At 46.6% G+C, this 27,008-nt stretch overlaps 1 long non-coding RNA gene across 1 annotated transcript; it reads right to left on the bottom strand.

The window, feature by feature from the left end:
* Positions 1-4,244: 4,244 nt before the first annotated feature.
* On the bottom strand, positions 4,245-24,062 carry LOC131401704 (uncharacterized). Its single transcript, XR_009217862.1, has 4 exons — positions 24,000-24,062; positions 16,013-16,061; positions 10,912-10,981; positions 4,245-4,285 (listed from the first exon to the last, which is right to left on the bottom strand). It is a non-coding gene; the product is annotated as an uncharacterized LOC131401704 (long non-coding RNA).
* Between the last annotated feature and the right edge of the window lie 2,946 nt (positions 24,063-27,008).

Below are 27,008 nucleotides of genomic sequence, written 5' to 3'. Positions count from 1 at the left end.
CGGCATGTGGTCAGGGAACAGAAGACCGAGACCTTGGCCCCTGGGAACGGCTATCCACTGAGGGAGACTGTGGTGGCCACCGTGTGATGAGAGTCCCTCCACCTTCTCAGGCCATACCTGCCACTCGAGCTCTGCACTGCCCTCCTCTACAGACCCCAATACATGCAGAAGTACAGGGCCTGAGTGTAAGAAGTCAGGACAGCCAGAGGACACGTCGGAGTGGCCCGTGGTCACTGTATTCAGGGTGTCCTCACACACTCACTGAAGTGACAGGAGCCCGGAGCCTGCAGATAGACTTTTTGCAGGGAAAAAAAGGATAAATTATAGCAACGAATCTAGTGGTGTAGACAGTTTGTGTGTTTGGGCCTGCCGAGGTCACAGGGAACCAGGAGAGCCAGCGGCAGAGGGAAGGCCCGATGGAAACAGCCCCTGAAACACCAAAGTGCCTCGAAACACTCTGCAGTGGGTTTTTGAAAGATAAATCCTTATTGTATTTAAATTATACATTTCTTTTGCATTTTTACAAGTGTTTTTTAAAAATGCTTTTCACAATTTCAAAAGACATTATTAAAATCCAGCCTGCAAAGGAAATACTTAGGCCTGTGTGTGCACACTGTCGCACGCGCACACACACGCTCTCTCCACAGTCTTTCTCTGGAGGGAACATGAGAACCAGAACCGGTGGTGCCTCTGGGACAAGAGACGGGAGACTTAGTTTTCATAAGACACTTTGTACCAAGTACATATGTTCTGTGTTCAAAAATATCAATAGCTTTGTTTAGAAGAACTGACTTAGTAAACAGTAAGATAAACTACAATTTAAGAAAGAACCTTTTAACTCTGAAATGAGACTTTTGGTCTAATTGCATCCTCCCCGTTATGAAAACCGTTATTTTTCACTTTGTTGGCTGCGGTAAGGCACTCTAAATATTAAATATCCTGCTTTCTTTTAAATGTGCTGTAAAACATTCCTCCAAACGGGCCTCTGCAAACAGCTCCTGGCACGCCAGCTTTGTAATTTCAAATCTTTCCCCCTTGGGAGCCCCTCTGGGCGTAGTGGAGCCCAGCCTGTAGCTTCTGCCTCAGTGAGGTCCCGGGGGGCCTCTGTTTTCCTGCTCCACGTGCCTGTGGACAGCCTCTGATGAGGCCTGTTCCAGGGCACCATGGGACTGGAACTCTTGGTCAGGCTGTCCCCTGCTTACACAGGCTGCTCACTCACAGCCTCAGGAAGGAGCTCAGCGCCAGGGAGCCTGCAGCCTGAGAAGCTGCTGCTTGGCGCTCGCTCTGGCTCCTCACCACTACGTGGTCTCTACTGATGCCCTGGCAGAGGGTGCGCTGGGGCAGGAGGAGGCCAGCGGGGACCTGGGAGGGGAAGCAGTGCCCAGGGACCTAGTCCTGGCCCAGCCACACACTGGACGCTGCTGCCACATCAGGTAGTCTGCTCTGTGGGCACGCACTCACGCCCGTCCAGTCCAGCCTTACGCTCCATGGCAAATACCGGTCTTCCAGGCAACCGATTCCCAGGCACCCTCGGATGTTCTTGCCTCACACAAACAGCTCTCCTTTGTCTGCACAGAAAGGAAAAGGGTGGCTTGGCTGGGCTAGGCCAGAGGCAAGTCACCAAGAAGAGGAAGGGTCATGAGAATACGCTTTCTAGAACCAGGTACAAACAGAGCCCAATGTTAAACTTCAATTTCTACCAGGCATTAATGCCTCCTTTTGAAGGGAAATGTATACTATCCCCAAACCAAAGACATGTGCAAGCCCAGAATGACGGTGTGTCCATCGCATGGAGAAGAGCACATGCACAGAGCTGTAGGCCCAGGAGGCTCCTGGACAAGGCCCACTCTGCTCACCCCATATGCACGCCCCTCACCCACAGTCATGGCCCACTCTGCTCGCCCCTTATGCATGCCCCTCACTAACGGTCATGGCCTGCTTTGCTCGCCCCTTATGCACATCCCTCACCCACAGCCACATCCGACCACACCCTGAGCTCCACACTTCCCGAAGTCTGAACACACTGCAGTCCTGGTCATGCCCTGATAGAGGGAGACCTCCATCCGTCATCCCTTGTCTGGGTTTCCACATCTCGGGAGCATTTGGTCAAGGGACACAGGGTGACTGGGCACCTCTTTGGGCCGGGTCGATGTCTGTGTGCTGGGAGCTGGGACACGACAGTGAGTGAACATGTACGGTTCCTGTCCTCATGGGGCAGGAGCTAGTCAAACAGTTAGAAAGAAACAAACGATCAAACCAATATATACGTGTTTACAAACAGTAAAATGTGCCAGGAGGGACAAGAAAGGACAGAGTGCTCTAGAGGACAGTCCAGGAGAACAAATTTAGACTGGGCTCGGGAATGTCCACCTCCAGGATGGGACCCCAGACCTCCTGGGGCAGCCTCCCGCTACCCAGCCTTTAGATACCACTTCCGTCCACATCAGCTCTAGGCATTCCTTGCCACAGAGGCCCCATTTAACCACCTCCACCTGAGAAGCAGAAGAAGTAGACAAGACATGGAGAAGCCAGGACTAAAATAATCTGACTGATTAATAAGGAATCCCTTTGTTCCCATCTGCCAGAGGCCCTCTGGTCTAACCACCACCTTGGGGCCTCCACCCTCAGATTTTACATATTTAACAGAACAATTCAGTCCGGCACCCAAAAGGTTAGCAGATCTCAGGGGAAACAAACCAAGTCCAACTCCCAGCTGACCACATGCAAACGCTGGGCACAGAAGGGGAGATACCCAAGCTCTGATGCTGCCTCTACTGAGGACAGTCACGGCACTTGGAGGGTGGCTGTGGGGTCTTGGGGGAAATCTAGCAGGGGATTTCATTTTGGTGTGACCCAAAAATGTCCACATGGCATGACATCAAACGGAAAACAGTGTACTCTAGTTGAATACTTTGCACATTTCATACGGATTTCCAAGGATGTGACTCTGCACAGTTTAAGCCATAGATCATTGATACCTCCAGACTGAGTCCATAATGACTCTCATTTTTTAAATCAAAATAGCTTTAGAAGAGTCTGGCACCCTCAAGACATTAGCATATGGAAGTGCTGACTCCGAGTGACGGTGCTGAGGGATTAGCCCGGTCATCACTACAACCAAGGGTGCTGTGCACACAGTCACCCCCCCACAGTCCACGCCACAGCCCATGTGTGTTACAGGCCTGAGATCTGAACATCAGAAGACAATTTAAGGGCAGTCAGGACTCTGGGTCGGGGGGCCCTTGGATAGTCCTCACAGTAGCGTGGGACCAGAGAACACAAATGAGGATGACCCAACTCATTGTCCCGGCCCAGACGCTTAAAGAGAAAACAATAACTCACCAGAGATGAGTAATTGAGATTTACAAATTAACATTCTTAGGTGCAAGGAAATTGCGAAGTTACGTGAGGATCCCCACAAAATGAAATTAATTTTCTTCAGTCTTACCAGTCAGGTCAACTAAAGACTAGCAGACTGACCCGACAGTTACTGTGGTGGAACGGGAGAGGCAAAAAAGGAAAGCGCATATCCCAGGGTGGGAGGCACCTGGGTGTCTGATGGCTTTGTAACTGGGCAAACGTTCAAGAACAGCTCCATTCCAGCCTTGGCTTTGATCATTCTCTCTCGGCACTTTGGAGAAATGGGGCATGTTTTCCTCCACAAAACCCCAGGGCATCTGACAAATCAGCGTCCTGCCGTCCCCCATTCCTGGGTCGGGTCAGGGTTTGGGCTTGGCCAGGAGCGGGATGAGTCCCACACTTTCATTTCCCAATTGCTCTCCCGGGGATTCACCAAACCTCTGCTGGGTTCCCCAACAACCCGACATCTCGAGGGTCCCCCCCCACCACCGACTGGCGTCCTCTTGATAAAATTCACTTTCACATGAGCCCAACCACAAACCAAAGGAACCAAAATCAAAACTCCAGGATGAAAAAAGACACACATTATACAACTTCAAGCCAAACAACGTCTGGATGATCTGCTCTCTGTAATTATCCACGTGGGGCGCTCCTCCACTGGATGGATGGACACTGAAAGCTGCCCACGGCTTGGGGTGAACCCAAGAGAATGCAGTCGGCCCGTCACTGGGGCCACACGAGCTTGGTCACTTACTGGTATGGGGAGCAAAGCGGTTGAGTCCACAGCAAATGCGGGAAACCTGGACTTCTGGGTTGAACTCCATCAAGCTGAAGAGAGTGGGTGGAATCACTTCCGGAAGAGCAGTTTCCACTAGGTTTGGTCTTTTGCCAAGAATTCCGTAGCCTCAGACAAAAACATGTCCTTCTACATGACAGTAAAAACAGCGGTCAGTAAGTCAAACCAAGTGCAGCCCTCCTCACCAGAAATTCAAACTGCACCACTGGGATGCTTTAGATCCACAGGGATTGTTTTCTCCTCCTTGCTTGGCAAAACACATTGATGACACTTGGAAAAGAATCAGTTTATTTTCTCCTCTTTTAAATTCTTACTCTGGGCGTATGCCAAGCAAACTAACCAAGCTCAGAATATAAACTTCCCAAACCTGGAGGGCAACCTGGAGGGGCCTAGTCAACAAATCACCCAGAAACCCCATGTGAACACAGGAGAGCCTCAGAAAGACAGTTGTCCCCCTACTAACAGCTCTAAGTTTCACACTGACCAGGAGAGCAAGCCAAGTACAAAACAACTTAGGGCCAGATGCCGAAAACCATCAGAAATGATGTTTTGCTTATAAAAAGTGGAATACCTATCAGTGATGCCAGATGTTTCATCCCAGGGGCAAGGACCTCAGCGTCGAAACACTAAGGCTCTTCTCCCTCTGTCTCTGTTTCTTGGTGCAGCCTCTCTGGAGAAGGCAGCGACGGAGTCTCTGGCCCAGGCGACGGGAGGGGGAGAAAGCAGTTCCTTCTCCACTCCAGAGGTTTACTACAGAATTACTAAGCTCTTGGCTGGCTATTTGTCTACAGAGAAACCAGGGCTACTATCGTTCTGTCAGGAACGTCACCCTCACCCTCTATTAACTGAACTCACTCTAACTAGGTCTTCCCACAGCCACGTTCCCTCCCTCAGGCTGAGGTCTGTGCCTGTGGATCCAACAGACACCGACCCTTAGCCATTGACCCCTCTAGATCTTCCCAATGACCTGCCTGCAAGAGGCCCTCACCATTTCATACAGCACAGCCTGTGCCCCTACACGCCACATGCTTAACCGTCCCCACTCCTGAGAAGGGCAAGTATCGGGGGACATTCACCCGAGTCACAGGAAGGGTCCATACTGTTAGGAAGACAAACTTGTGAGAACTTGGAAGGATTCTGGTGAACGGAAAGAGCAGATAAGTGCCAGGTCATTCATTCACCCCACAAATATGTCCCAAACAGTAAACATAAGCTAAACATCTAACTGGTGATGGGAACATGAGGGGAAGGAAGAGACCCGGTCCCTCTCTCTGAGTTCAGTCTAGTGGAGGAGGCAGAGGTCAGCCAAAATTAACACCCAGTTAATCTGTGCTGACTGCAAGGATGGCAGGACAGGGGCCTCCGTGAGGGAACGTCAGGGAGCCTGATGTAGTTCATGGGCAGGAGCGGTCGGGAGGCTTCACTCTATCCACGTAGTCTGAGGGATGAGTAGGAGTGTGGAGGGGAGGGGAGAGCACGGTATTCCACGTAGGGGAGACAGCACCTGCACAGGGAGGGAAGGGCCATGGCCCACCGAGGGAGTTTAAACAAGGGCCGAGTGGATGAAGCCAGGGGACGAGGGGGAATATTTGCAAGACGCCAGTGGGGAGCAGGGAGGGCAGGTCATGCAGGATGCTGTAGACCACTGAAGGGTCTGGTCTTTATTCTAAGCACAATGGGGAGACGGTAAGGGTTCTAAGTAGGGAAGGGACATGATTCCTAGAGGGGAACGTGAGTGGACGTGGCAAACAGTGGAGAAGGAGCGGTGGGGGGTGACGAGCAGGGGTTCACTTTTGGACCCACTGAACTCACAGTGCTTAGAGACGGCCAGGGGAAAACGTCAAGTGGCACTGAGAGATGTTCGCACCTCCGAACAGCAGGCTTGGCCTCACCAGCCAGCTGGAGAGTCCTGAGCACACAGACGGTGACTGCAACCACGGTGAGGGTGAGACCTTCTGAAGGAGAAGGCAGAGGAAAGGAGGAGAGCACAGTCCCGCCTCGGGGACCTCCGACATGGGAGGGCCTGGCCCAGGAGGAGAGCCAGGAAATGAGTCCAGAAGGAACGAGAAACGAAGAGAGCCCTCGGAGAGCCCAGTCACAGGGGCGAAAGGAAGACCGCTCTTCACCAAGATGCTCAGCACGTCACGGCCAATGTCAAACGCTGCTGAGAGATCAAGAAAGGGAAAGATTGGACAATGGTCTCCAGGTTCTTTATTATTGTTTTCAGCAACATGGAGGTCACCGTAACCCTAGCAAGAGCCACTCAGCAAACTGATCAGTGTGGAAGCTGAGTGGAACGGACAGAGGAATGAGAAGGAGACGAAGAAATGGGGACAGTAAGTCAATGCAGCTCCTGAGAACTCTCGCCTAGAAGGGGAGGCAGGAGGTGAAGCGAAGGGGAGGGACTTGGGGGAATGGGAGGATGTGGAGGGCTCCACACAGGGCCTCTTAAGATGGAAGACACCTGAGTCAGGTGTCAAGACTGATGGCGAGGGACGAGTAGAGAGGGAGAGGCTGAAGTTGTGGGGAAGAAGGCCCAGCAGATGGAGTGAGGCTTCTGAGGAACGGGGGGAGAAGGGATCCAGGGCACAGATAGAATCATCAGCTTCAGCAGGAAGAGACACGCTTCCCCCACCACTATAAAGGGAAGGGACCCAGGGCGGGGACAGGTAGAGGCAAGTGTGCAGGAGTCCGAGTGGGAAACTGAGGGCTTTCTCAGCTGACGGCATCTGTTTCCCCTATGAAACAGGAGGCAGGTTCTTCTGCTGAGAGTGAAAGATGGGAGGGTCAGCGGTCTGGAGGACGAAGTGTGGCCAACTTAGCTTTCCAGCAGGATTTGATCTTGGTGCCTCTGCTGAGGGATAACTTTGGAAAGACAGATTCTAAGTGCTTTGGTGAAGACCGCGGCACACCAACGGTCCCTAAGTTGACTCAAAAGGAAAAGAGGGGTTTACTGACCCAGAAAGTGTACACCTAGGTGAGCGAGGCTGGCAGAGCTGGGGCCTGGCCTCTGCTGCCTGGCTCGCAGAGAGCTTCTTTACCTAACTGTGCTCTGGCAAGGGCCACTGGAAAGAAATCACTGTTGTCACTGACAGAGGGAGGCTCAGGCCACAGTCAAGATCATGGTTGTGGCAGGCTACTTCTATAATGGCCCCTAGTGAGCCCTGTCTCCTGCTGTTCACACCCACGTGTACTCCCCACCCTTGTGTGGGGGCTGGACCTAGTGACTTGCTTCTCACAAGCAGAAGGCCAGCAAAAATGAAGGTGAGGTCACTGCCCAGATTAAATGAGAGGACACTGGCTTCTGTCTCACTGGCACTCCGTCTTACCCTCTCATTTGGTCACTCTGACGAAGCCAGCTGCCATGTTGGGAGATGCCACATGGAGAAGCCTACATGGCAAGGAACCGAGGAAGGCTTGGCCAGCAACCATTTGCTGGACAACTACCAGCAAGGAATTGGGGCCCCTGCATCCTGCCAACAACCATCGGTGTGCTCCTGGAAGCAGAGCCTTCCCAGTGGAACCCTACGATGACTGCAGCCTTTGAGAGACTCAGAGCCAAAGACCCAGCTAAACCCCCCCACGATGCCTCACCCACAAAATTCAAGTGGTACTTCTACCCACTGCTGCTGGCAGTATCAACTGATAAAACTTCTGGAAAGCAATTTAACAATACATACTGACAAGAATAAAAATATCCTACTCCTTTGACACTCCTGGGATTTATTCTAGAGCAATAATCCAAACGAAAGAAAAAGTCACGTATGCACACAAGATAAATGTCATAATATCTCCAACGGCCACCGCACTCCATCTCCAAAGAAGTATGCCACCTGACAACAGGGAAATGCTCATGTAATTTTATAATAAAATGGTTAAATTAATTATTAATTATGATAAATTGATGCTATATCATACAAATATTAAAAACTGTAACTGTGAAAATATTACCACCATGGAAAAATGCTTTATGTAAGTATAAATGATAAAACAAGCATATAAAACCACACCTATGCTGTGATTACTGTATACTAATGTGCACAAATGGGGGCCGGCCCTGTGGCGGAGCGGTCAAGTGTGCACGCTCCGTTGCGGCGACCTGGGACTCCCAGGTACTGATCCCGGGCGTGCACCGATGCACCACTTGTCAAGCCATGCTGTGGCGGCATCCCATGTGGAGTAGAGGAAGATGGGCACAGATGTTAGCCCAGGGGCAATCTTCGTTAGACAAAAGAGAGGGATTGGCATCGGATGGTAACTCAGGGCGAATCTTTCTCATCAAAAAAAAGGGCCGGCCCCGTGGCTTAGCCCTTAAATGTGCGCGCTCTGCTGCTGGCGGCCCGGGTTCGGATCCTGGGCACTCACCGACGCACCGTTTCTACGGCCATGCTGAAGCCGTGTCCCACATACAGCAACTAGAAGGATGTGCAGCTATGACATACAACTATCTACTGTGGCTTTGGGGGAAAAAATGTGCACATATGAACGAGGATTGGAAGAAAACAGTAGACAATGAACAAAGATGATTTCATCTGCTGGTAGGATTACTGAGGATTTCTACAAGATTTAGTCTTATATTAATGGCCCTCTCTTCAGACCAATATCAGAAACAAAAAGGTTAAATATACAAGCTTGAGAAAATGTGTCAATCATTCCTCCCTGCATTAATCACATTCTTCTCAAATCAGTGAACATCAAGCTCCTTTTAGGGGACACTTGTTTTCTCTTTGAAAGCCTCACACAGTTTCCTGTCTCTGCTGAGAGAAAGGCTCACAGCTCCTCTGCTGAGGGGTGGCTCTAATCCTCCACCCAATCCTTTATTGGTTCCTTTCCATGGGAGCTGGGGATTAGGGAACTGGGAAGGGACAAACAGAACAGTGTCCCCAGGAAGTGATAAGAGAGGTAAGAGTCAAATGAAGGCAGGTGGTTCTAGCCCATGAGAGCCCCACTGCTCACAGCTCCAGACTGCACCATCCCAAGGAGGTGTAAGGTCCACTACCTGTTTGCCCAGCTGGGCCCCATCCATCAGAATAGACTTCTCCTTTATCCGTTAGGAACAGACTATGGTCCTGACCACAAGCGATCTATCAGACAAACAGAGGGAAGGTTGATGAGAAGAAATCTTTGGCAGCCCAGTGTCCTGCTCAAAGGACCCAAAGCACGGGAGCATTCCCTACTGCTCCTGAACCTGAGGGGGCCAAGTCCAGGCAGGCTGCCCCACACAACCTCCACTTCTTATTCTTTCTCACTCCACTGCAGCCTGGTTTCTGCCTGCCCCTCCACTGATGCGGCTCTTGCTAAAGGAAAGGGCCAGATGTCCTAAGGAGAAGACCCAAGAGCTCCTCCATCCCAGTCCATCCCTGAAGAACCACTCCCTTCTCCACAAGCCTTTCTCTTCCCCATCTCTCTCTTCTGCCTCTCCCATAGCTTCCAGTCTTGCTCCCTAGCTCAGCCTTACTCCTTACCCTTCAGTGTTGGAATCCTTCTCCAAGGTCTGTCTTCTGCCCTCTTCTCTCCTCCTCTTCACACTCCCCTGGGAGGCTGCATCCGTTTCCAAGGCTTTCTCTGTCACCTGTACACTGCTATCTCCATTCCCAACAACTTTACTGAGTTCCAGACCTGCTTTTCTAACTGCCTAATGAAAAGCACCGTTTACTAAATGCTTATTATGCCAGGCACTGTGCTAAGTCAATAACCAAGAACACCTACGAAGAAACTGAATCTCAGAGAAGGTTGGTAACTTGACCAAATTCATCCAGTTAATATGTGGGGAAGCAGGGACTTGAATTCGCATCCATGGGACTTTCAAGTCTGTGCAAGACGCACTATACTCTACTGCATACTAAAAACAATTTCACTCTCTACCTCCTCCTTGCTTCTCTCTCCCACTCAACACGAGCCTCCTCCTCTAGGACTTCCCCATCCGGGTTGAGAACATCAGCAGCCACTCATTTGCCAGTGGAGTCAGGCTCCATTCCCTCTAGCTCACTCCCTGGACCTCTTATTAAGCCCCAAATCTGGTCAATCCTCCTTACATGTCTCTCCACATGTCCCTTCTCCCCACGCCTTCCCAAGTGGCCTTCATCACCTCCTCCCCCAACCCTAGAAAACCCTGCATCGCTCACTCTCCACCTGTCTTCCAGCCTATGCCACAGCACTCCCCTGTAAGCATACCAAACTCCAGCCACCCCACATGCTCTCAGCAGTTAAAGGCTCCACCTGCCACCTCCCCTCTGCCATGAAACCTTTCCCACCACCCATTCCTGGTCTATCTGGTAAATTCCTCTGTCACCTCCTCCACGATGCCTTCTGTGCCTTCCATTCCATCCCCGGAAGACTTAATGACTCCCCTTTGCTACTCTTATAGCACTTTCGGTATGCATTCATTTATGTATTTAAGTATTGATTATAGATATCTACCATGTGCCAGGAACTGCCCCAAACATGGGAATAAATGGTGAACAAGATAAAGCCAGCCTGAAACACACACAGCGCCAGGACACACTCGAGTACAGCTAGTTTTTTCAATTTTCTCTCCCACTAGAGTGTTATCCCCCCCAAACCTTATTCAACTTGGTTCCCCATGTTCGAGTACTGTACATCCTGGTCTACAGTAGCCAGGCAATCATTTGCATAAAAAAATTTATTAACTCAGAAAATCCCCCTAAGAAATTTCCCATCACCCCACCCAAGTTTCCCCCTTTCAAAAGTGCCCCAGGGTGCAGAATGATTGGCTCTCAGCCCACACCTCTTACCCGGACCACCTGTCCATCGAAGGCCTGCGTTCTGTGGACTTTGTGACTTCCGCTAATGGCTGAGGGCAATCTGGAGAGAATCAAGAGATATGCTCATGGTAAGCACTGTGGGGTTCTGGCCTCCCCTCTGTCATTCTTCACTGGCGGCCCCACACACACACATAGTAACTGTTAGGGAAACTTTCTATGTTAAAATTAAGGCAGAGTTAGACACAGGTGCGAAGGTAAAATAATACAAACTAAATCGCTTGGTGACTTCAATATGTTGCCAGAGCTGAGACTGGTGTTTACACCAACGAGCATAACGCGAGGAACTAGAGAGAAATTTTTTTAAAGACCAACAGAAATATAACTGAAACAGAGGAATTTTTGAAGTTAATCAATTTGGCTAAAAATAAAGAAGGAATCCAAAGAAGGTCCAGGCATCCCAATCAATGCTCATGCGCCCTCCCTCCCACCAGGCTGATGCACGAATCTCCCCCTGAGATGGAACAACACCCTCCACAACTTTCCAGGAAGCGCTCACTGATCCTCTCAGGAATGAGGAACCTGGCTTTGTACTGCTCTATGGCTCTATCACATAGTAATCACTCCAGAGATGTTTAATACTCAATACAACTTGGGGAGGGGTAGTCCTTGTGGGAACTCACCTGTAAAGTTCATTTTCCACCACCTTCCTTCCACATTGTCCATCATAGCTGTTGCCCAGGCTGAAGACTAAAGAATACCACCACCAATGAAATCAGAAATCAGTTCTACAGGTTTGGGGAATCTGAGGACGTCAGGACTGGAAAGGGGTCTGGAAAGCGGTCCTAGTCCAACTGGTCACCCAACTGCCACTGGGTTTCCTTCTCCAATATTTCCAGCCAGTGCAGGCTCACCTCCAGGCATGCTGGGGTGCAGACATGCTGCAACAGGCTGGGCCACCTGTACTTTCCCTCTGCTTCCTCTCTGGGCCCTCGTTCTGCCTCTCAGGAATTCCATGAGAGGCCAGCACCTCCTGTGATAGGCCTCAGCACCCCCATGTCTTGACATGAGTACAGCCATGTTTGGCCGCTCCATTGACCTACAACCAGCAGCACAAAAAGAAATATAAAAGCTGCTTTCTGCATGGTGGGAACTGGCCATTCTCCGATGGATATATTTGCAATGTGTAAAAATTTCAAGGCCCTTCGGGCGCCGTAGCCTGGTGCTGACTGGCCATCTGTGCCGGGCTGGAAAGAAACCACAAAAACAATGCACATACACAACTACTGGGCTGCGACAATAGCCAGGGGGCTCAGTGCACGTACACCACTGATAATATTTTGTGCATTGAAACACTGAATACTTGCTCTGTAAACTCTGTAACTGCTTATATAAACAGCTGGAAAGCGAGGCCTGGTGAGTGTTCTACCTGTGGAAAGGACGCCTTGCCCAGGATGTATGATTCCCAACCAGCCGTGTCGATTGACAGGACTCTCCCGGCTGTGGGGTGTGGATGTTTTGAGTAATTGATTCATTGTGAAGTAATTGATCTGATGTATTCTCTTTTCGGTCAACCTGGTGTTTCTCTTTCCCGTTGACTTGTGTCATTTCCCTTCAGTCGATCTGGTGTTTCCCTTTCTGATCGAGCTGGTGTTTTTCCCTCTTATTACTTGACCTATTCAGATCTGTTGGAGGACTATCGCCTTTACTATCCTCTAGATAATAAAAAATACCTTCAGTCCATTTGTTTGGAATGGAGTTTCTTTTACGTCTCTGATTGAATCCTCCGAACCACTCATAACACCCCATTCCTTGCACCTGTCACCAGGTTGCCCTCAAGGCCAAGGCCCCTCTGGAAAGAGTTCCTAATCACCACCTTCGCCTTTTCCTACAAAGCACCCTAAGTCAGAAAATGAAATGTGATGAATTTCGTGAAGTTGGCCTTCCCTGGAATAACCGCTTTTTTTGAGACGGTCGGGATTACCCAAGAGCCTGGACTCTGAAAGCCCCGCGTTTTGGAGGAAGTGTTAGCAAACAGGCTTCTCTCAGTACAGTAGAAAAGCCATTTACACACATAGCCCTGCTCAGTGACTTCACAACAAAGGCAGGCGTTGATGAGGTTGCCTGGTGTACGCTGTCATGTTTATAAATACCTGAGATTTCTCAAGAACCACAGAGAGCAGAGAACAGACAAGAGTCAGCCAAGTCTGCCCAACACAGTCTCTTGAGCCATGTTCCTGATTTGCTCGGGAAATTCCAAAGCTTCACAATCAGATGTGACTCAATCAAATGGGTCACTTCAGGCCCTATGGCAAGAAAGTGGTCCCCCAACCCTCCATCAATCTTGAACAGGTCAATTCACGTCCTTCACTGTCTTGTCAGGATGAAAGTGGACTCTGCCGCAGGAGACCTGTAGCACCTGTGTCTCCTGAGGTCTGTCCAGAGGCAGTGGGACAGGTGAGAGCTCCAAAACACACGCGTCTCCCCTCGCTGAAACAAACACAACCAGGGCGAGTGCACTGACGCAGAGTCAGAGCACTTCTAACATGAGAGATGACACTGCCCCACCCCCACATTGTTACACAGTGAGATCAGAACGACTTACTCAAACCACATAAGTCCCCAAGTCCAACCCACTGCACCACACTGCCTCCATGACACACGGGGTTACTGAAAAGCATCCTTAGTCTTATTAAAGAAAGCTCTTCACATGTCATTTCACACCATTTGAATTTTTCAGGAAAGTAAAAGCAATAGCCACTTTCTGCAATAGCCACTAGGATTTCTCAGTACGGTGAAGAACAGCACATATTATATGACTCCTCTTCTAATAAAAGGAAGCAAAAAGAATACATTTGTAGATGCATTTGCTTGCACATGCATTACATCTCTTCAGAAGGATAAACTGGAAAATGTTAACGACAAGGAGAAAAATCATGATGCTGGGAGGACAGAGGTAGAAAGCAAACTCTTCATCATATGTTCTATGGCGCCATTATGATTCTGAATTATGCAAATATGTTATGTATTCAAAACAGAAAATTTTAATTTTTAAATAAGCAAGTAAGAGGGAATGTTGTCTAGAAGTCACTCTAAAGAAGAAACTTGGGGCCAGCCTGGTGGCGCAAGCGGTTAAGTGGGCGCGCTGCACTTCGGATTCGCTGGCTTGGATCCCGGGCACATGCCGATGCCCCACTTGTCAGGCCATGCTGTGGTGGCGTCCATATAAAGTAGAGGAAGATGGGCATCAGATGGTAGCTCAGGGCTGATCTTCCTCACAAAAAATAAATAAATAAATAAATAAATGATTTAAAGAAGAAACTTAGTGTTCTTTATAATCCTACTGGAGAGGCCAGATTGGTCTACATAGGGAATTCCTCTGACAGGTCTTAAACAATGAACTTTTGACTATTTACAGTGGAGGCTGGAGTTGAGGAGAAGGTCTGCGAGTGCACTGGTTCTCAACATACTCCTCACTAATGACCCTCTATCTTCTCCTATGATCCCCATCTTTAAAAACATCTCATCTACCTAATAAATGGCATTATGACTGTTATAATAATCTACTTGTCCATCCATATTCATCAGTGACTGATATAATTTGCAGACAGAGCTTTTGATCTGCATGAAATAACTGGTTTATCACAATGAGATGATATGATTCTAGGCAAAATCAAAGAAAATGGACAATGTTGTTAGCTCATATTAGTAGCTGAAAATATGAAGTACATTAAAATACTGACAAGTGATTCACATCCACCATTACTATCTGCATAGACCCCTAAGGGCCTGGGAAAGGTTACTATATAACATTGAAAGGTAAACTGGCTCTAGCTCCAACTACCAATTGACAGGAAATACAGAGGACAGAGGATCATGTCAAACAGCACCACAGGGATGCATTCAACAAACTGCAGACTGGAAAATTCTATAGAATAAACAATGTCATTTTTTCGTTAAATACATTTCAAGGAAAAAAGATTCAAACAGACTTAAAAGACTATAAAAGTCTTCTCAACCACTTACAATGTCTAGACCTTATCTGGCTTTGGATTCAAATAAATTTTTAAAATAACATAAAAATCTATTGACACTTATGAGACAACTGTCAGTTTGAACACTGACAAAGTATTTGATATTAAGGGATTACACTGTTCATTATTTTTAGGTGTGATGCTATACTTACCACTCTTTTCAGTCCTTATTTTTTTTAGATATGTACTGAAATATTTATCAATGAAATCAATTTTCTTATGATTTGCTCCAAATTTGCTGAGGGATCACATGAGGGAAATGGGTAAAACAAGATCGTCATGAGCTGACGATGGTGGAAGCTGGTGACGGCCCATGGGGTGCATTATCCTATTCCATCCACTCTGCATATGTTTACAATCATTCGAAACAAAAGGTAAAAAGAAATGTCATTTGGCATCGTACAGCCAATAAAGACTTCAATACTAAGGGTAAAAGGATTCTGATATGAAATTCAGTGAAAAAAGGCAGGAAACAAAATATACATTGTGATCAAAATTCTATAAACAGACATTTGCATACAAATGAAGGAACAGGGAAAAAAATGAAAAGAAAGATTTGTCCAGTATGTATTTCTGGGTAATTCTCCTTTATTTTAAAAAATGTTTCATATGGTCCTCATAATATTGATTGACTAGTGTCTACTTTTGAAAATATCATAAATCATTTCTAACATTTTATAATCCAATTTCAAATATCTGGAATGAAGCCTCCATCTTAAGGCTTTCATTGAATTTTTTGCCCAGACCACATTCTAGTCACTGTACAGTGTCTCAGGATATCTCAAGTTAGGAAACAAAGGTCATCACTCTGGGGCCAAAAAATAACATCCCTACTTATCAGCAAAGGACCTTTACCAAACAGGCTGAAAATAATCTAGTCCAGATAGTTCCAAACAATGTGCCTTTGAAGACTCCATCTATGTTGTTGTTACGGTCTGCTTTATGTCATCAGATTCTTGAAAATCAGAGGGAGCTTCCTCAGCGAATCACAGCAGAAAAAGCCAAGGGGAGAGCCTCAATTTTCTCTTTTTGGCTCCTGTCAAATCCAAACTGAGAATCTCTGTTGAGTTCCATCTCCCAAACTTTCATCCCTTCCTTACTTTTAGAGGACAGCAGTGTGAATCCATGGCCACAGGCGGCAGGTGAAATCTGAAAAAGAGTTCCCATAAAGCATTCACTTATCTGGGACATCCAGTTTATCCAGAAATAAATGGCAGCTTGTTTACCCATTCCAAGAACACACACTATTAACACAGCAACCAACACTTATGGAATGTTTGCTACATGCTAAGTGTTTGAGATGCACTATCTCATTTCATCTTCACACTCACCCAAGGATCTAGTTATCAGATCCTCCCCATTCACCAAGACACAGTCTCACAAAGCAGTAAAGTTGAACATAACCTTCGTTTTAATATTCGCAACGCCAGAGGGTCTACAGCTGGTAGACTCTGACCAGTTGTGTGACCTGACACAGACTGCTTGACCTCCCTGTGATTCTTTCCCTCTATGTGAACTGGAGTTCAGAATAATATCTCTCTTATTGGGTTGCTGTCAGGACTAAATGAGTTAATAGAGCTAAAGCCCCTACAGTGAATAGTGCCTGACTTCATGTGTAAGAGCGACGGCACGTACTCACTATCATTACTGGTGGTAGTAAGATGAGTAGTCGATAGAGGAGAAAATCGAGGCTCCTAGAGATTAAGTAACTTGCCTAATACAGTCACGCGGCTAAGAAGTGGAGGCTATGTGATTCCAGAATGCACCCTCTTGACCCTGATGCTGCACTGTGACATTCTCAAAGACCTGCCATGAAGAACCATTCATACCACAGCCACAGCGAAAGTGACACATTCACAGCCCAGTGACTCTGTTGGGTGTTTCACCCAAACGCGATGTGATGTTATCAATCCTCCCTTTCACGGGCCGCAGGAGCAAACTGAGGATTCGGTAGGGCTGAAGCCAAAGGCAGCTTGGCTTTAGAATCGGCTCCTTTCCCATAAAACCCAGAGTGAGCACCTTCCCCGGGTGGCCTGGGGTAGTCCTAGCTTACACCTGATGTCCCAAAGTTCACTCTCGAACAAACTGGATGACAAATTCTATGGTAACCCAAACGACGCCCCACTGTCTGTTGGCTGTTTAGAGTTTATCACAGGCCTCTGTAGTCAGTCTCAGAGACTATATATAAACCTAATCCTTAGGAAAAGCCAGCTGACCAATAAAGAACAAATGTGAAGAATTTTCTTGGCGGGGGTGCCGGCCCTGTGGCCTAGTTCCCAGTGGGTGAGTTCGGCACGCTCTCCTGGGGCGGCCTGGGTTCGGGTCCAGGATGCAAACGTATACCACTTGTCAGTGGCCAAGCTGGGGCTGCGACCCACATACAAAATAGAGGATGATTGGCACATGCGTTAGCTCAGGGTGACTCTTTCTCAGCAAAAAAAAAAAAAGATTATTTTTTTAATTGCATCACGGCCTGAAGAAAGTTAGCTAAATATTTCCTTTAAATTTGACCTGTTGGTGACTTGTTTAATCAAGTCATCCCAAAGTGACATATCCTTCCTTTTGCCCTGTGATATTTTCTCTCCTCACATTCACAGGGAACATATACACATGCATCCTTGTGTGAGTCAAAAAGGTCAGTTCCTTGGCCTTTGGGAACGGCTCTAGCTCCACAGAAACGACCCACTGGGGAGGCTGGACACAGCCCCGGACCACACGGCAGGAAACATAGAAAAGAAGTGAGTCCACAAAGGATGTCCAGCACTCTACGCTTTTTCTCATTGCTTGTAGTAGCTGTTGATTCAACACTCAACAAATAATTGGTGAGCACCTACTGTGTTATTAAATCTCCTAGTATGAGAAAAGGCTTCGAACAACACCTGACACAGAGTCAGCATTCAGTAATGTGTGTTATAATAAAGTGCGAGCAGAGCACTTCCAACTATGGTGGAGTGAAGAGGTTAGTGAAGCTCTCACCAAAAAAGAACTACAAAAATGGACAAAATTATTTAAAAAAACATCACTTCACAGCCTGATAAATCAATAAAACACAAATAAACTGAGGAATTATTCACAGAAGACTGCGAGAACTACAGGTAAGAACAGCTGGAGTCTTCAGACTTCTTGTCTCGTGCTGTTCCGTCTGCCCCAGCTCAGTTAGCACAGAATTTTGAACAAGGCAGGGCTGGCCATGAAATCCTTCAGCTTTGTTGCCAGAAAGCACAGACTTACATTGGATGCTGAAACTGGAAGGTGCAAACTCATGCCCATCAGCAAACTAGTAGGAAACAAACAAGTACAATGCACACCTCGATGAGCCTGATTGCAATCCTGATTGGGGAAAGAGGAGAGGCAGACCAGCCAGAAATTTCACGGGAAGATGCTAGAAAGGAGAGAGCGACAGAAGCCTCTGCCCACATCCACGGCTGAATGAGAAACTGAACGAATGGACAGATGAGACCTGAGCACCAGTGGAAAGTAAAGATGAGGAGACTGGAGAACAGGCTGAACTTTGATGTGGTTCCAACCTACACACAATCAAAGGTAGAGGGTAGAAACCTTAGAAGCTCAAGGTGTTTGAGCACAACCTCAGCCCAAATCATTGGCTGACCACAAAGGGATGCAGACTGGGGGCAACCCTCAGGAAGTCAGGCTAACAAAATAAGAGGGAGGGGGACAAAACAGGAACCGAGCAAAGACATCAGTGGCCAAGCACAGTCCAGGAGGCTGAGGCTATAAATCAAGTCAATAAAAATTCAAAAAAAGAAAAAAAAAACTCAGTATGAAAAATATCAGAATACAAAGTTGTTATTATATATCATGAAAAACTCCAATTTTTAACAAAAAAAATTCAATAATTAAGAAAGAGTGACATATACCGGGGGGAAAAAAGCAGCCAACAGAAACTGACATGCAGTTGACCCAGATGTTAGATTTATCAAAGATTTCAATGAACTGTTGTTCAAAGACTTTTTTAAGACCATGTTAAAAAACCATATGAATACATGATGACAATGACTTGACAAATACGGACGCTGAATACAGAAATACAAACACAAATATCCTAAATAGAAATTCTAAAGTTGTAAAGCAAAATAACCAATAAAGAATTCACTATATAGGCTCAACAGCAGATTTGAGATGGCAGAAGAAAGAATCAGTGAACTTGAAGAAATACCAATAGAAAGTATTCATTCTGAAAAATAGAAAAAAAAAAAGACTGGAAAAGAAAACGAATGGTGCTGCAGAGACCTGTGGCACAACATCAAGTGTATTGACATTCAGGAAATGGGAGTCTCAGAAGGGCAAGAGAGAAAGAAAGTAGAACAAAACACTTACAGAAAGAATGGCAGAAAACCCACCAAATTTTATGAAAAACATAAACCTACAGATCACAGATGCTCAACAAAACACAGTTAAGCCGTTAAAAAACAAACTCTGGAAAGCATCCAAAGAAAATGGACTCATCAGGTACAAGGCAACAACAATCACATTCACGGCTCACTTCTCATCAGAAGCTATGGAGACCGGAAACGAATAGAATGACATATTCAAAGTCTGAAAGACAAAAACTGTCAACCAAGCATTAATTCTATATCCAGCAAAATTACACTTTAAAAAAAATTGAAGCTGGAATAAAGACATGACCAAACAAAGACTGACAGAATTCACTGAGAGCAGACGTGTCTGAACAAGAACTAAAGAAGTCCTTCAGGCTGACAGGAAATGACAGCAGATGGTCAGTAACAATCACAAGAAGAAATGAAGAACATCAGTCAAAGTAATTATAAACGTAAATATAAAACACTGCACAAATATATTTTGTCTATCTTCATCCCTTAAGAGATTTAAAGGACAATCGCTCAAAATCATAATTATAAATTGCTTTGCTGAGCTTCAAATGTATAAAGATGTGGTATATATCAGAACAACCACACAAAAGAGAGAGGAGGAAATGGAGCAATGTTGGAACAAAGTTGCCTTAGTTTCCTCAGGATTAGGTCACTAAAAACCGGAAGTAGATTGTGATGAATTAAGACATATATTTTAATCCCAAGAGCAACTACTAAAAAAAACAAACGAAATATAGTAAAACACCCAACAAAGGAATTTAAAAGGTCCGCTAGAAAAATACCTATTAACCACAAAATAAGGCCTCAAAGGAAGAGCAGAAAGATAAAAACGACATAAAGAAACAAACAGCAAAACGGCAGATGTGATCCGACCACATCCGTAACTACATTCAAAGGATATGGATTGAGCAACGTCAGTAAAAATAGTGGAGCAACAAAAACACGGGGAAACTGTCAAAATCCACTTTTCAAAACTCTGACAAAGAACCAAAGACTTCAAGCAATCTCGGGGAGGTTCACTCCAGAAAGCAGCTGACTCTCAGTCAGAACAGCAAGCTTGGTCGCATTTTAATCTGACCTATTCCCATCCACCTCTCCTCAACTCTGCAGGAGCCCTCAACACCAACAGCTCACAATTTCAGTGGAAATCAACAATCTGGCAGCCACGGGGGGAGGCAGAAAATGATTGGAACAATTGGAAAGCCCTACTCCCAGAGAACTCGCATTTGTTCTGCCTGGTGGTTCCCTGCAAGACCACATTAACAAGGCTCTATTTTTCTGACCTGATGCAGATATCACCAAGAGCAAACAGCCTTTCCTCCTGGGATGGTTGCTGAAAACAATGAGAGGCTAATGAGGAACACTGAAGCTGCCTGGGTGGTGCATAATAGTAGGAGCAAATAATAGATTAACCCAGAAACTATCAACAAACTTGACCTGACATCTCTAGAACACTCTATCCAAACAACAGCAGAATCCACATCCTTTTAGAGAACACATGGAACATTCTTCAGGATAGACCATATGCTAGGCGAAAAAACAAAATCTCAATACATTTCAATGGATTGAAATTAAAGTATGTTCTATAACCACAACAGAATGAAATTGGAAATCAAACAATAAAGAAATTAGGAAAACCATCAATATTTGGAAATTAAACACTTCTAAATAACTCCAGGGTCAAAGAAGAAATTCCAAAGAAAACTGAAAAATACTTGAAGGTGAATGAAGACAGAGGAAATACAACATATCAGAATTTATGGGCTGCAGCTAAATAGTGCCTAGAGACAAACTCATAATTTGAGCTTTAAACTGAAGTTTAAAGCTTGTAATGTAGCTTCCAATACCTACATTATAAAAGAAAAACGACCTCAACACTAGCCAAACCCTTCACCTTAAGAAACTAGAAGAACAAACTAAAACCAAAGCAAGCATTACAGGAAATAGTAAAAATTGAACTATAAATCAATGAAACAGATAATAGAAAATCAATAGTGAAAATGAATTCACCAAAATTTGGTTCTCTTAAAATATTAATAAAGTTGCCATATCTTCAGCTACACTGACCAAGGAAAAAAGAGAAAATGCAAATTAACAAAATCGGGAACTAAAGAGAGAAGATCACTACCAACCTACAGAACTGTGGGAGATCAGAAGTGAATACTACAAACAACTTTATGCCAACAAATTAGATAACTAACAAGGAAAGAACACATTCCTGGAAAGACACAAATTACCCAAGCTGACTCAAGAAGAGACAGAAAATTTTAGTCTACCCATAACAAGCTTAAAAAAATTAAATTAGTAATAAAACTAACTCTTCTTACCAAGGAAAGTCCAGACCCAGATGACTTACTTCCCTGGTAAATTAACCCAACATTTACCTAAGGAATAACACCAATTCTTCACAAACTTTTCCAGAAACTCATTCAGTGAGGCCAGGAATATCTTCATACCAAAACCAGTCAAAGACATCACACGAAAAAAATCCTCAATAAGATGTTAGCAAAACCAACTCAGTGGAAAAAGAATTATTGTCCAAGAACAAGAGGAATTTCTCCCAGGGATACAAGCTGGTTTAACATCCAACAATCAACTAACGTAATATATCCTATTCACAGAATAAAGGACAAACATCACATGATCACCTCAAAAGATATACAAAAAGCATTTGACAGAATCTAGTCCCTATTCAGGATTTTAAAAAAAGAAAAGAAACTCCGCATAAGGTAGGATAAGAAGGGAACTTCCTCAACTTGAGGAAAGGCATCTGTGAAAACTTTACATCTCGCATCACCCGCAATGGTCAAACACTGAATGCTGTCTCCCTAAGATCAGGAACAGAACACGGACAGCACTTCAATTCAACACTGTACTGAAGTCTCTACCCAGTGCAATTAGGCAAAAGAAAGAAACAAAGACATCCAAATTGGAAATGAAGACGTGAAACTGTCTTGATTCACAGACAACCAGACAACACGATCTTGTATGTAGAAAATCCTAAGGAATACACAACAACATATAAAACTAATATACAAGTTCAGCAAAGTCAAAAGATAGAAGGTCAATATACAAAAACCAAAGGTATTTCTATATACTAACAAGGAACGCTCCAAGAATTAAGTTGAGAATACAATTCTATTCAAAATACCATCAAAAAGGATAAAATGCTTAGGAATAACTGTAACAAAAGAAATGCAAGACTTGTAAACTGAAAACTACAAAACATACTTGAGAGAAATTAAAGACCTACTTAAATGAGAAATTCCACGTTCATGGATTGGAAGACAAAAGAATTTTTAGAGGGCATTTGTGCCCAAATCAATCTACAAATTCAACATAATCCCTACCAAAAGCCCAGCAAGTACTTCTGCAAAAACTGACAAGCTAATCCTAACATTTATTTGGAAAATCAAAAGACTCAGAATAGACAAAACAATTTTTAAAAACAAGAACAAGCTGGAGGACTTACATTTCCCAATTTCAAAATTTATTATAAAGCTACAGTAATCAAAAGAGCATAATTTTAGCATACGGTTAGACATATAGATCAACGGAACAGAACTGACAGTTCAGAAATAAACCCTTACTGTTACAGGCAACTGACTTGGACGAAGGTGCCAAACAATTCAATAAGCAAAGGCTAGTCTTTCAACTAAAGATCCTAGGACAATGGGATATCCACATGTAGAAAGGCCCCTACCCCACACCATACACAAATACCAGCTCAAATGACTGGCTCATAGACCTAAACAGAAGAACTAAAACTATGAAGCTCCTACAAGAAAACATAGGAAAACTATCTTTGTGATCTTGGGTTAGGCAAAGACTTCTTACACATACCAAAAACACAATCCACAGCAGAAAAACTGATCAACTGAATTTCATTAAAATTTAAACATTTGCCTCTTCAAAGGACACTTAAGAAAATCAAAAGAAAAGCCGTGGACTGGCAGAAAATATCTGCACATATCATGTATATGATAAAGGACCTCTATCCAGCACACATAAATAACTCTTACATCTCAATATTAAGGAAAAAACAATGCAACTTGTCATTCCTCTGGAGCTTCAATGGCCCGTTTCTTTTGAACTCCCCTTTTCAGTTCAAGATCACTTGTTACCCTTGACAGACAAGTCAGAAGCCAAACTGGTCCAAACTGCTGCTTTTTCATCCTGCATCGAGATTCCCACAAGCATCCCCAACAAGAACCTATCCTAAGTACCTTGTTTTGCTCTTCTGACTGTTGGCTCCAAGAGAAGCCACCGCAAGTCGCCCTCTGCTGCCATCTTTTCAAACCTGAGTCAAGGCAGACGCCTCCTGTGCAAACACCCTAGTGTGTGCGGACCTCCGCTCCTCCTCGCTCATCCCTGTACCTGCTCCAGTTAATGCTTCCTTTCCCACTGGTCCACCGACACGAGCCGGCCCGCAAGGTCCCGGAGCTTTTGCAGCCGGCTGTCCTAACATCAGAACCCCCGGGGCCGACCGCCCGAGTGCGGATCCCACTGTACATACCACTATCAGCTGTGGGGCCTGGGGCCTGTCCCTTGACCTGTCTGAGCCTCCCTCTGTTCCCTGATCTGTGGGGACAACCCCGACCCCCTGGGGAGGTGCGGATGCAGCGGGCCACCACAAACCCGCCATTTCCGGGCCTCCATCAAGGCGGGCAGCGCCCCTGTCGCCTCCCCCTCTCGTGCCTGCGGCCGCTCGAGGGGCGCCCTCCCAGAGTCTCACCCTCCAGCGTGGCAGCTTCTCAAGGGAGCAAGGGCACGGGGAGGAGCAGTGGCGGCGGCGGGCAGAACTCGCGGAGGGAGGGGCAGCCCACTTCTTCCGCTCCAGCTCCAGGCAGGATGGCAGCAACTCCACCCGGCGGCGCGTCCGCGAGCCGGGGCTGGGCTAGGCCCAGAGCTGGGCAGCATGAAGGAGGGGCGACCTGTGCCCCGAAAAGATGCAGCCCCCACGAGGGTGCAGTCGGCGCGGGCTGCGCGCTCGCCAACCTACAGGCCCACGGCGCGCCCCGGCCTCTGCCGCCTCCTGCCTGCTCCACTAGCACACCGCCGCCTTTCAGGGCCCTCGCCCCGGCCCAGGGCAGCCCAGCCGGCGCCCCAGCCGGGCCCTCAACGCCGGCGCCATCGCACCTTCAGGCCACCAGTCTAGGCCAACTTGTGTGACCCCAGGCCCTGGCAAATGCGCCGCCACCAGGTTTCCTATTGGCTGAAGGCAAAGGCGCTGAGGGCCCCCAGTGGCGCAGACGGGGGGGTGGCTGGGCTGGGCGGAGCCAGGGACCCGCAATCCTCAGGGTGGTAGATGGGGCCCAGGTCCTGGCCATGCCACCTGGTGCACGACCTTCCTCTGAGCTCCAGATCCCCCTGAGCACTGTCCCCTCCCCACGCAGCGCATGTTTCCCAAGCATCTGCCCTGTTCGGGCAGGCACAGGGCGCTTTCCTGTCATGAGGCCCTTTGCCTCTTGGCATCAGCCTGGGAAACGCTGGAGGGGTGGTGCCGTCCGCGCATATCCAGGTAAGTCCTTCCCCTGTCCTGTGTACTCCCTTTGCCAATGTCCATCGTCATCTCTTCCCTGGCCTTGTTGGGGGCGTTTCTGGGCCCCAACAGCTACTAAGCCACTCAGTCCCTGCTCCACCCACAGTGAGCTAGAGGGTAGCTCTTCCTATTGGCATTCACTGCCAAAACCCCTGCAGGCATTCCCCGCTGTCTTCCACAGTGCATCGTCCTCCCCAGCTCTCACTTCGCTCCTCAGCACTTCATCCACTTGAGCAGAGGGCTTCACTTGTGCCTTCTGATCCCAGCGCTGTTTCAGGCCTCCCTACTTTGCAGGCACTGCCTCCAATGCCCTTCAGATGTCTGGCAAATTCCTAGTCATCCTCTAAGATCCAGCACAAGCACCTCCTTTGAACTTCTGTGAAGGCAAGAACTTCAGTTCCTTCAGGTTGTCCTCACCAATGTTGTCCTCCTACAGGTTGGCAGGCAGCCAGGAACAAGGGGTGCCCTCCTGAATGAATGACCAGGAGTCTGGGGCCCTGGGTTCTAGTCCTGGTTCTGCTACTGATGAGTTGTCTCCCTTTTCTGGATCTCCTGTCTGAAATGAGGGGACGGGTTGAAACAAAAGTCAATACATGAAATGCATTTTTGTAAATGAATGAGCTGTTTTGACTTTATGGCTTGTAGGATGTCTTGCAGCCGGTTATGATCCCTGATGGGCATGGCCAAATACTAGCCCCAAATGCTGAGGGCCAACGCCCTCTGTCTTCCCTCACTTGCTTCCTTCTCTCTCTTTCTCTTGATATTGCTTGATCCCTAGAAGTAATCCAGTTTTAATCTACTCCCAACACCAGTCCAGATTACTTGTTGTCCTGGAATGTGCCTTGTATCCAGTCTGAAATGTGTTTTTACTGTTTCCTGGTGAAATGTGGTTGACGTTTTACTGTTCTGTGGGGCTGTTTTGCAGAGAGTGATCAGGGAAAACTGACTGATAAGATATGGTATCCAGGAGACTGCTCCTCGAAGGCCTCCACCTGCAGCAAATGTAATTAGCCAAAGCTATGAAGTCAGTAGTCTGCTGAGCTATGAGATCTATCCTCTGTTTGCACTGAGGTCGTGATTCCCTTGGACTGCTCCAAATCAGTGAGTGAGGCAGCGATAGACACTCAGGCAGACCTGTTCCTGGGAGGCATGGACTCTTCTGCTGATCTGCTTGTGCTCAAGGACTCCCCAGTGGCATTCTTAAGCCTTCCTTAGACTATACAGCAATGTAGGACACTTGGACCCATCCTTCCCTCTATCTCCCCCTCATTTAGAGTCAGACTTGCATCATGGCCTGATGACTCTCACACTTTGCCAGGCTCCCCGACCCCATTTTCTGTTACAGAAACATTTCCCCTCATAAAATCCTTGCCCGTTTAATCCTGTCTTGGTATCCACCTCTCAGAGGACATTTGAGCCAAGGCATGAAGAAATGAAGAGTGAGCCATTTACACATCCTGGGTAGAGGTTCTAGGCAGAGGCTACCTCAAGTACAGAGGCCCAGAGGTGAGAGACTTCTTGGGGCTGTGTGGTGCAAACCAGCCCAAATACCACCAGCTAACCCAAAATAGTCCTGCCCAACTTTTACATTGCTTTTGGTAGAGAAGAGAGCCAGCAAAACTTTGCCTTGCTAATGGTTAGCTAAATCCCACAACCTCATTACCAGGTTATAATGCAAGCGAGTCTCACCTGAAATGTTGTCATACAAGCACACATTTACATAAAAATATTCCTTAGGAATCAGGGAATGAAAGAACTCGTAAATCCTATTCTGTAAGCTCAGCAAAGTCTCAGCTCTCTGTCCTTTTAGATGAACCTACCAGCCACATGCTTGCAAGATTTTCTTAAGGCAAATAGCACATTCCAGAAACAGAATTTTTGTTTCCTTTTTCACAGCAGTTGGCATTAAGCTTGATAGAGCTGCTTGGCGATCAAACCTCAGGCAGACCTGTTCCTGTGAGTCATGGACCTGGTTCTGCAACCTCCTCTTTTCACTCAAAACTACATTGGAGATACTTTTGTAACAATTTGCTTGGACCCATTCTTTTTCACTGTTACATGTTAGTATGAGTAAACAACATCTCCTTTGACTGTTTTTCTTTTGGTGCACATTTGGGTTGTTTCCAGTTTTTGCTATTACAGTATTAAAACTCTTGTTTTAATTCTCACGTCAACAAATGTCCTTTTTCTAATCTATGGAAT

The sequence above is a fragment of the Diceros bicornis genome, assembly GCF_020826845.1.
Source record: "Diceros bicornis minor isolate mBicDic1 chromosome 13 unlocalized genomic scaffold, mDicBic1.mat.cur SUPER_13_unloc_1, whole genome shotgun sequence".
Lineage (NCBI taxonomy): Eukaryota > Metazoa > Chordata > Mammalia > Perissodactyla > Rhinocerotidae > Diceros > Diceros bicornis.
This window is presented reverse-complemented; position numbering and strand designations above follow the sequence as displayed.